Below are 12351 nucleotides of genomic sequence, written 5' to 3'. Positions count from 1 at the left end.
TTAAATAAAACTATTTGTTTATTCAATTTTCTATACCGTTCTCCCAGAGGAGCTCAGAACGGTTTACATGAATTTATTCAGGTACTCAAGCATTTCTCCCAATCTGTCCTGGTGGGCTCACAATCTATCTAATGTACCTGGGGCAATGGGGGGATTGAGTGACTTGCCCAGGGTGACAAGGAGCAGCGTGGGTTTGAACCCATAACCTCAGGGTGCTGAGGCTGTTGCTTTAACCCAGGGGTGTCAAAGTCCCTCCTCGAGGGCCACATTCTAGTCAAGTTTTCAGGATTTCCCCAATGAATATGCATAAGAACATAAGAACATAAGAACTGCCATCTCCGGATCAGACCTTCGGTCCATCAAGTCCGGCGATCCGCACACACGGAGGCCCTGCCAGGTGTACACCTGGCGTAATTTATAGTCCACCATATCTTTATATGCCTCTCTTAAGGAGATAATCAGTCCGTCCCTGCAAGAAGTTATCTTACAAGTCTACCAGACTCCATTTTAACATCCTTTGTTAAATGTTTTTATAGTTTAAAGATCCTCAGAGGGCCACCTCGCACTCAAATATATTTCATGGTGCGGGGCTTTATGCACCCTTTCGTCACTGGACCTGTCTTTTAAAGTGTGTATAACATACGTTTTTCAATTATGATTAAAGTATAAAGTATACCAAAAGTGTACCAAAAGTACTTAGCTTTTTAATTGACGCTAGTCGGGAGGGTGGAATCATGAATGTCCAACATGTTTCGCCCGTCTGTCTGCCAGGGCTTTATCAAGGCTCCCACTCCCTATAAAAAGATTATGAATATATAGGGTCATACACGGGTTCCCTAAGTATCTAAACCTTAACCATATAACAAATATTAAACCTTATAATGTATTTTAAAACTGTTAGTTTCTTACCGTTAAGTAACCACATTCACCAACCTATGCGTCGCCGACGAAATGGCGGCCACGTATTCGGTCAGCTGTTATATACGTTTGCACAACGACAACGTCCCATAAACTGAGGGACGTCATAGCGTGACGTAATTTTGCCTACTAGCTTCTATAAAATATTTAACTGGTTTATTTTGCTGGAAAATGACAATCAATCCCAGGCATAAAAGTCATATCAATGTAGCCCATTCTAATTCATTGTTTAATCCCTTGGGAGCTACCGTGTTTAAACGGTAGATCCACCTCTGTTCAGAAAAATTTAACCTACCCTCCCAATCACCCTCCAGTTCTTCCTCATTCATACATTCAATCACTCTCCATTGTAGGTGCTTAATCTCATGCCCCTTATCCAGCCAATGTTGTACTATAGGTGCCTGCACCGTACCAGTATTTATGCGAGATTTATGCTCATTTAGTCTTATGTTGATCGCTCGCTTAGTCCGGCCCACATATACGAGATCACACGGACAAACTATGATGTAAACCACCCTAGTGGTCTTACAATTGGTGTTTGATCTGGCTTTGACTACATACCCAGATTGGGGATCAGTCCATTGGGTCCCTTCTAACGTAAGATCACACCATTGGCAATGATGACATTTACTATGCTCTGCTCGTTGAAGTGGCCGTGATGTTTTTCTCAAAGCCTGTCCAATAGTCTTGCCTCTCAGATAGGAAAAGAGGGGTAACTCAGAAAAGATTTCATGTAATCCTAATATGTGCCAGTGTTGTTTTATAAGGGCCACCAATACCCCTGAAGCCTATAGTACAACATTGGCTGGATAAGGGGCATGAGATTAAGCACCTACAATGGAGAGTGATTGAATGTATGAATGAGGAAGAACTGGAGGGTGATTGGGAGGGTAGGTTAAATTTTTCTGAACAGAGGTGGATCTACCGTTTAAACACGGTAGCTCCCAAGGGATTAAACAATGAATTAGAATGGGCTACATTGATATGACTTTTATGCCTGGGATTGATTGTCATTTTCCAGCAAAATAAACCAGTTAAATATTTTATAGAAGCTAGTAGGCAAAATTACGTCACGCTATGACGTCCCTCAGTTTATGGGACGTTGTCGTTGTGCAAACGTATATAACAGCTGACCGAATACGTGGCCGCCATTTCGTCGGCGACGCATAGGTTGGTGAATGTGGTTACTTAACGGTAAGAAACTAACAGTTTTAAAATACATTATAAGGTTTAATATTTGTTATATGGTTAAGGTTTAGATACTTAGGGAACCCGTGTATGACCCTATATATTCATAATCTTTTTATAGGGAGTGGGAGCCTTGATAAAGCCCTGGCAGACAGACGGGCGAAACATGTTGGACATTCATGATTCCACCCTCCCGACTAGCGTCAATTAAAAAGCTAAGTACTTTTGGTACACTTTTGGTATACTTTATACTTTAATCATAATTGAAAAACGTATGTTATACACACTTTAAAAGACAGGTCCAGTGACGAAAGGGTGCATAAAGCCCCGCACCATGAAATATATTTGAGTGCGAGGTGGCCCTCTGAGGATCTTTAAACTATAAAAACATTTAACAAAGGATGTTAAAATGGAGTCTGGTAGACTTGTAAGATAACTTCTTGCAGGGACGGACTGATTATGCGAATAGTCTCCATTAAGAAAACTAGGTGCTGAGATTCACATTATATGGAAATTATGGCACAGGAAGACACAGAATTCATAGGATACACTGATGAACAATTCAGGTCTATAATAACTAGACCGGCTTTGCTGGATGATGTCACTGAATCTCCAGGATTATCAACATGGCAAGAATGGGAATTGATTCAGAAAAGACTTATTCGGGCAGAATTGCACGGAAGTACACTTGTACAATACCTTAAAAAAGCGATGATCCCACGAGGACTACGCATTCTTAAAGAACCAATGCTTATGGGTATGGATAAGTCGTTCATGGACAAATGGGTTGGAATCCTGAATAGATGTTCCCGTGACCTGATGATTTTATTGGTTGAGACAACTACTAATATTGAGCATGATTTAAAGGTCAAAAGTGTGGACATGGAGCAGGAACTCTTGAGCAAAATGGAGAAGGAGGAATACGACATTAAACACAAGGAGTTGAAAGATTCTTTGGCACAACTTCGGGAATCCATTAAACAGACAAAAATCAAAAAATGGAAAAGGGACGAAAAAGACTACACCACGGGTAAGGTCTATACCTGGAATAGAAGACAAACTACAATACCAGCTAAGAAGAGAGTAGCTTTTGAGGCCTCCTCAGACGAATCTGAAGGATCCAGTGGTGATTCTGGGGATACCAGCACGAAGACGTCGGGGGAAGAAGGACAACCATTGCCCCCGAGAGGACAAAATCCCAAATCCAGGACCAGAGGTCGGGGTCAAGCACGAGGCAGAGGAGTGAAACAAAAATGACCTCTCTAGTTACAAATTTATCCTCTTCGATACTGACTATGGATCAAAAACAAGTGTTGGAGTTGGGCCTTGGATACGTTATCCAAGGTAAATCAGATTTTTTCCAACTTCAAATAGCTTTTCATAAACTCATCAGGAAGTTAAACATCAAGATCTTTTTTAAATCCAACATAGATACCCCGGTCAAGGATGATCTATCAATCATTAGGAAAGACTCTAAGTGGAACCCTCCGGGTATGATGGATCCCATATTAAGCACCTTTAAGGATCTCGTCCTTGACGGGTTATCAAAATTTGAGACATTGGATAAATCTTCCAAAATTCAATATAATTTGACGTATAACCAACATCTTGCTTTACGCCAACTCAGGGATAATGATGAGATCATCATTACTAAAGCGGATAAAGGGGGCTCTATTGTCATTCAGGATGTAAGACAATACCAAGATGAAGCTGAGCGACAATTGAATGACACTGCAGCATATAAGAAACTAAGGGAGAATCCTACGGGAATGTTGATGAAAAATATTTTTAACTTTATTACTCAACATTATGAATTAGGGGTAATAACCTCTAAAGAATACCAATTTTTGTTGGAAAAACATCCTAGGACCCCCAGTATCCGTTTTGTACCGAAAATACACAAAAACCTGAGTACACCGCCAGGTAGACCTATAGTGAACACTAGAGACAGTTTACTTGAACCCCTCTCTAAATTTTTAGACATCTTTTTACAAGAGGAAACTGTTAAAGTGGAATCCTATCTAAAAGATTCCTCCCACCTCCTTAGAATCCTCAACGACATCAGTGTCCCTCACTGTGAGACTTTTTTGGTCACCTTGGATGTAGTATCCTTGTATACTAAAATACCCCAAAACGAGGCATTGTCAATTATAGAAGAAGTGTTGGTCAACAGGATCAAACACCTTAGAATACCCACCCCTTTCTTGCTAACTATAGCTCGGTGGGTCCTGACTGAGAGTTTTTTTGAATATCAAGGGACCTTTTTTCAACAGATAGAAGGGGTGGCTATGGGTGTTACGCTAGCACCTTCCATTGCGACTCTCTATATGGGGAAGTTTGAGAAGGAGTTAATATATCCATCTGTATTCTTTCAAAATATCCCCATATGGAAACGCTTCTTAGATGATATATTCTTTCTTTGGGAGGGCACTGAAGAGAGCTTGGGTGAATTTTGTATATGGATAAACACACTTAATCCTAATCTTCAGTTTGTCCCCCAGTTCAGTAAAACACAGATCGAATTCCTTGACATACTCATAAGTAAAGACCAGTTGAGGATTGATACAACGTTGTACAGGAAACCGGTGGCCCGTAACACCCTGCTTCATTTTGATAGTTACCACCCCTACCAATTGAAATTCAATTTACCCATCAGCCAGTATTTGCGAGTACGGAGAGTATGCTCTTCCTTAGAAGAATTTAAACGAAAAGCAAAAGATCTGGGTCAACGGTTCTTGGAGAGAGGATACCCCAAAAAGTCCATTAGGCGAGCATATTTGAGGGCACGATATGCCCATAGGAATTTATTACTGGCGGACAGGCCCCGTGAGACCCTGGAGGAAGGGAGAATGATTTGTGTCCTCCCTTTTTCCAAGGCTTCAGGGGTATTGGTGGCCCTTATAAAACAACACTGGCACATATTAGGATTACATGAAATCTTTTCTGAGTTACCCCTCTTTTCCTATCTGAGAGGCAAGACTATTGGACAGGCTTTGAGAAAAACATCACGGCCACTTCAACGAGCAGAGCATAGTAAATGTCATCATTGCCAATGGTGTGATCTTACGTTAGAAGGGACCCAATGGACTGATCCCCAATCTGGGTATGTAGTCAAAGCCAGATCAAACACCAATTGTAAGACCACTAGGGTGGTTTACATCATAGTTTGTCCGTGTGATCTCGTATATGTGGGCCGGACTAAGCGAGCGATCAACATAAGACTAAATGAGCATAAATCTCGCATAAATACTGGTACGGTGCAGGCACCTATAGTACAACATTGGCTGGATAAGGGGCATGAGATTAAGCACCTACAATGGAGAGTGATTGAATGTATGAATGAGGAAGAACTGGAGGGTGATTGGGAGGGTAGGTTAAATTTTTCTGAACAGAGGTGGATCTACCGTTTAAACACGGTAGCTCCCAAGGGATTAAACAATGAATTAGAATGGGCTACATTGATATGACTTTTATGCCTGGGATTGATTGTCATTTTCCAGCAAAATAAACCAGTTAAATATTTTATAGAAGCTAGTAGGCAAAATTACGTCACGCTATGACGTCCCTCAGTTTATGGGACGTTGTCGTTGTGCAAACGTATATAACAGCTGACCGAATACGTGGCCGCCATTTCGTCGGCGACGCATAGGTTGGTGAATGTGGTTACTTAACGGTAAGAAACTAACAGTTTTAAAATACATTATAAGGTTTAATATTTGTTATATGGTTAAGGTTTAGATACTTAGGGAACCCGTGTATGACCCTATATATTCATAATCTTTTTATAGGGAGTGGGAGCCTTGATAAAGCCCTGGCAGACAGACGGGCGAAACATGTTGGACATTCATGATTCCACCCTCCCGACTAGCGTCAATTAAAAAGCTAAGTACTTTTGGTACACTTTTGGTATACTTTATACTTTAATCATAATTGAAAAACGTATGTTATACACACTTTAAAAGACAGGTCCAGTGACGAAAGGGTGCATAAAGCCCCGCACCATGAAATATATTTGAGTGCGAGGTGGCCCTCTGAGGATCTTTAAACTATAAAAACATTTAACAAAGGATGTTAAAATGGAGTCTGGTAGACTTGTAAGATAACTTCTTGCAGGGACGGACTGATTATGCGAATAGTCTCCATTAAGAAAACTAGGTGCTGAGATTCACATTATATGGAAATTATGGCACAGGAAGACACAGAATTCATAGGATACACTGATGAACAATTCAGGTCTATAATAACTAGACCGGCTTTGCTGGATGATGTCACTGAATCTCCAGGATTATCAACATGGCAAGAATGGGAATTGATTCAGAAAAGACTTATTCGGGCAGAATTGCACGGAAGTACACTTGTACAATACCTTAAAAAAGCGATGATCCCACGAGGACTACGCATTCTTAAAGAACCAATGCTTATGGGTATGGATAAGTCGTTCATGGACAAATGGGTTGGAATCCTGAATAGATGTTCCCGTGACCTGATGATTTTATTGGTTGAGACAACTACTAATATTGAGCATGATTTAAAGGTCAAAAGTGTGGACATGGAGCAGGAACTCTTGAGCAAAATGGAGAAGGAGGAATACGACATTAAACACAAGGAGTTGAAAGATTCTTTGGCACAACTTCGGGAATCCATTAAACAGACAAAAATCAAAAAATGGAAAAGGGACGAAAAAGACTACACCACGGGTAAGGTCTATACCTGGAATAGAAGACAAACTACAATACCAGCTAAGAAGAGAGTAGCTTTTGAGGCCTCCTCAGACGAATCTGAAGGATCCAGTGGTGATTCTGGGGATACCAGCACGAAGACGTCGGGGGAAGAAGGACAACCATTGCCCCCGAGAGGACAAAATCCCAAATCCAGGACCAGAGGTCGGGGTCAAGCACGAGGCAGAGGAGTGAAACAAAAATGACCTCTCTAGTTACAAATTTATCCTCTTCGATACTGACTATGGATCAAAAACAAGTGTTGGAGTTGGGCCTTGGATACGTTATCCAAGGTAAATCAGATTTTTTCCAACTTCAAATAGCTTTTCATAAACTCATCAGGAAGTTAAACATCAAGATCTTTTTTAAATCCAACATAGATACCCCGGTCAAGGATGATCTATCAATCATTAGGAAAGACTCTAAGTGGAACCCTCCGGGTATGATGGATCCCATATTAAGCACCTTTAAGGATCTCGTCCTTGACGGGTTATCAAAATTTGAGACATTGGATAAATCTTCCAAAATTCAATATAATTTGACGTATAACCAACATCTTGCTTTACGCCAACTCAGGGATAATGATGAGATCATCATTACTAAAGCGGATAAAGGGGGCTCTATTGTCATTCAGGATGTAAGACAATACCAAGATGAAGCTGAGCGACAATTGAATGACACTGCAGCATATAAGAAACTAAGGGAGAATCCTACGGGAATGTTGATGAAAAATATTTTTAACTTTATTACTCAACATTATGAATTAGGGGTAATAACCTCTAAAGAATACCAATTTTTGTTGGAAAAACATCCTAGGACCCCCAGTATCCGTTTTGTACCGAAAATACACAAAAACCTGAGTACACCGCCAGGTAGACCTATAGTGAACACTAGAGACAGTTTACTTGAACCCCTCTCTAAATTTTTAGACATCTTTTTACAAGAGGAAACTGTTAAAGTGGAATCCTATCTAAAAGATTCCTCCCACCTCCTTAGAATCCTCAACGACATCAGTGTCCCTCACTGTGAGACTTTTTTGGTCACCTTGGATGTAGTATCCTTGTATACTAAAATACCCCAAAACGAGGCATTGTCAATTATAGAAGAAGTGTTGGTCAACAGGATCAAACACCTTAGAATACCCACCCCTTTCTTGCTAACTATAGCTCGGTGGGTCCTGACTGAGAGTTTTTTTGAATATCAAGGGACCTTTTTTCAACAGATAGAAGGGGTGGCTATGGGTGTTACGCTAGCACCTTCCATTGCGACTCTCTATATGGGGAAGTTTGAGAAGGAGTTAATATATCCATCTGTATTCTTTCAAAATATCCCCATATGGAAACGCTTCTTAGATGATATATTCTTTCTTTGGGAGGGCACTGAAGAGAGCTTGGGTGAATTTTGTATATGGATAAACACACTTAATCCTAATCTTCAGTTTGTCCCCCAGTTCAGTAAAACACAGATCGAATTCCTTGACATACTCATAAGTAAAGACCAGTTGAGGATTGATACAACGTTGTACAGGAAACCGGTGGCCCGTAACACCCTGCTTCATTTTGATAGTTACCACCCCTACCAATTGAAATTCAATTTACCCATCAGCCAGTATTTGCGAGTACGGAGAGTATGCTCTTCCTTAGAAGAATTTAAACGAAAAGCAAAAGATCTGGGTCAACGGTTCTTGGAGAGAGGATACCCCAAAAAGTCCATTAGGCGAGCATATTTGAGGGCACGATATGCCCATAGGAATTTATTACTGGCGGACAGGCCCCGTGAGACCCTGGAGGAAGGGAGAATGATTTGTGTCCTCCCTTTTTCCAAGGCTTCAGGGGTATTGGTGGCCCTTATAAAACAACACTGGCACATATTAGGATTACATGAAATCTTTTCTGAGTTACCCCTCTTTTCCTATCTGAGAGGCAAGACTATTGGACAGGCTTTGAGAAAAACATCACGGCCACTTCAACGAGCAGAGCATAGTAAATGTCATCATTGCCAATGGTGTGATCTTACGTTAGAAGGGACCCAATGGACTGATCCCCAATCTGGGTATGTAGTCAAAGCCAGATCAAACACCAATTGTAAGACCACTAGGGTGGTTTACATCATAGTTTGTCCGTGTGATCTCGTATATGTGGGCCGGACTAAGCGAGCGATCAACATAAGACTAAATGAGCATAAATCTCGCATAAATACTGGTACGGTGCAGGCACCTATAGTACAACATTGGCTGGATAAGGGGCATGAGATTAAGCACCTACAATGGAGAGTGATTGAATGTATGAATGAGGAAGAACTGGAGGGTGATTGGGAGGGTAGGTTAAATTTTTCTGAACAGAGGTGGATCTACCGTTTAAACACGGTAGCTCCCAAGGGATTAAACAATGAATTAGAATGGGCTACATTGATATGACTTTTATGCCTGGGATTGATTGTCATTTTCCAGCAAAATAAACCAGTTAAATATTTTATAGAAGCTAGTAGGCAAAATTACGTCACGCTATGACGTCCCTCAGTTTATGGGACGTTGTCGTTGTGCAAACGTATATAACAGCTGACCGAATACGTGGCCGCCATTTCGTCGGCGACGCATAGGTTGGTGAATGTGGTTACTTAACGGTAAGAAACTAACAGTTTTAAAATACATTATAAGGTTTAATATTTGTTATATGGTTAAGGTTTAGATACTTAGGGAACCCGTGTATGACCCTATATATTCATAATCTTTTTATAGGGAGTGGGAGCCTTGATAAAGCCCTGGCAGACAGACGGGCGAAACATGTTGGACATTCATGATTCCACCCTCCCGACTAGCGTCAATTAAAAAGCTAAGTACTTTTGGTACACTTTTGGTATACTTTATACTTTAATCATAATTGAAAAACGTATGTTATACACACTTTAAAAGACAGGTCCAGTGACGAAAGGGTGCATAAAGCCCCGCACCATGAAATATATTTGAGTGCGAGGTGGCCCTCTGAGGATCTTTAAACTATAAAAACATTTAACAAAGGATGTTAAAATGGAGTCTGGTAGACTTGTAAGATAACTTCTTGCAGGGACGGACTGATTATGCGAATAGTCTCCATTAAGAAAACTAGGTGCTGAGATTCACATTATATCTCTTAAGGAGATATGCATCTAGTTTGCTCTTGAAGCCTAGGACGGTCGATTCCACAATAATCTCCTCTGGGCGGGCATTCCAGGTGTCAACCACTCTCTGAGTGAAGCAGAACTTCCTGACATTAGTCCTGAACCTGTCCCCCCTTAGCTTCATTTCATGTCCTCTTGTCCGTGTCAAATTGGACAATGTAAATAATCTTCTCTGCTCTATTTTGTCGATTCCTTTCAGTATTTTGAAGGTCTCGATCATATCCCCACGCAGTCTCCTTTTCTCAAGGGAGAACAATCCTAGTGTTATAAGTCTATCCTCGTATTCCAGTTTCTCCATACCCTTCACCAGTTTTGTTGCTCGTCTCTGCACCCTCTCCAGCAGTTTTATATCCTTCTTTAGGTAGGGAGACCAATGTTGGACGCAGTATTCCAAGTGGGGTCTGACCATTGCCCTATAAAGCGGCATTATAACTTTCTCCGATCTACTCGAGATTCCTTTCTTTATCATGCCCAACATTCTATTTGCCTTCTTTGCCGCTGCCGCGCATTGTGCCGACGGCTTCAGGGTCCTATCTATCAGTACACCCAGGTCCTTTTCTTGTTCACTCTTCCCCAGAGTTGCACCTGACATTGTATACTCGTATTCCTTATTCTTATTGCCTAAATGCATTACCTTGCATTTCTCCACATTGAACTTCATCTGCCATTTCTCCGCCCATGTTTCTAACCGACACAAGTCGCTCTGCATGAGATCTATTAGCATACAATGAAAGCAGTGCATGCAAATAGATCTCATGCATATTCATTGGGGAAATCCTGAAAACCCGACTAGAATGTGGCCCTCGAGGAGGGACTTTGACACCCTTGCTCTAACCACTCCACTTCCTAATTTCACTGCATTCCTAAATTTAGAAACAGGTAGCAAAAGAGGTGAAGGAAGTTTCAGCTGAAAACTTAGAGGGACATTTTCAAAAGAAGATCCAAGTCAGAACTGGGATGTCCTGCTCATAATGTCCAAAAAACGGTTCATTTCCCAGCCATTTTTGATCAGGATTTCCTATTCAAAAGTATGTGAAAAAGGACGATCTTCCGCTGAAAACACCCCAAATGAACTGACATTTCCCCAAATAAAACATCTAAAATATGAATTTCATTTCATTTATTACAATTTATGTCTCACCTTTGTCTAAACCCCCCCCCCCAAAACCATACATAATAAAAATATTATAAATCCAAAACCACACATTTTTCACAACAAACAATTGCACAACACCCATGGACCCAAATCTGCCTCTGAAAAAGTAAGTGAGGAGAGTGTGGTGTAGTGGATAGAGCTATCGCCTCAGCACCCTGAGATTCTGGGTTTAATCCCTGTGCTGTTCCTTGTCATTCAATCCCCTCATTACTCCAGGTACGTTAGAAAGATTGTGAACCCACTGGGACAGATACAGAAAATGCATGATGTACCTGTGTGTAAGCCACTTTCAATGAGGTTGCAAAACTACAATAATAATAATAAATTTATTCTTTTATACCGCCATCACCAAGAGTTCTAGGCGGTTTACACCATAAGAAACTGAATAATCAGCGAAATACATTCATACCATCTAATATAATAAAATGCTAGGCCACGCATGCGCACTCAAAAGTCGTGTTCCCTGATCCGTCGCGGACATGAGAGTGCGCATGCGCGCCCCCGGCTCTCACTGTGCATGGTTATGCGGCGGCGGCTTTCAAATAAAAAAAAAAGTTACACAGCTGCCGGTAGCCGCTCTCACCTTGCTCTCACGCTGCGGCTGAGCGCTGGCGGCCGGCGAACCCTAATGCTCACATTTAATCAAAGGAAACAACCGGGGCTAAAGATACAAAGTTAGGAGATCTGGCGGCTGGCAATCCACCTCTAATGCTCCCTCTCACCTACTCCTGCGATCTGATCTGTCAGGATGTGCCAAGGCGAGAGTGGAGGTTAAGAGCCTCCTGCTACCGCTGGTTGTCGCTGAAAATGAATTCCAGTCTGCATCAGGCATATTGAAGTCCCCTAGCAGTACAGCTTCTCCTCGTAGAGTGATATTCTCTCTGTCTTCAATTAATTCTGCGTCCATGTCTTCCAGTTGTCTTGGGGGTCTGTATACCACACCTAGATACAGGCATTTTTCTCTGCCTCTTGCTAGGTTTACCCAGAGGGACTCCCCGGTGTACTTGACATCTGTGATCCTGGTGGTTTTGATGTCCTCTTTAATGTATAGAGGGGGGTAGCTCTATACATTAAAGAGGACATCAAAACCACCAGGATCACAGATGTCATAATGCCTGGCAGAAACCCAAATAGCAGCAACATTCCAGAGCTGAGATTGTGATGTCATAATGCCTCATTCCACAATAAGAGCCAACCGCATCAGTGATGTCACAA

Source organism: Geotrypetes seraphini, chromosome 7 (assembly GCF_902459505.1).
Source record: "Geotrypetes seraphini chromosome 7, aGeoSer1.1, whole genome shotgun sequence".
Taxonomy (NCBI): domain Eukaryota; kingdom Metazoa; phylum Chordata; class Amphibia; order Gymnophiona; family Dermophiidae; genus Geotrypetes; species Geotrypetes seraphini.
Note: the sequence above shows the minus strand (reverse complement) of the source record.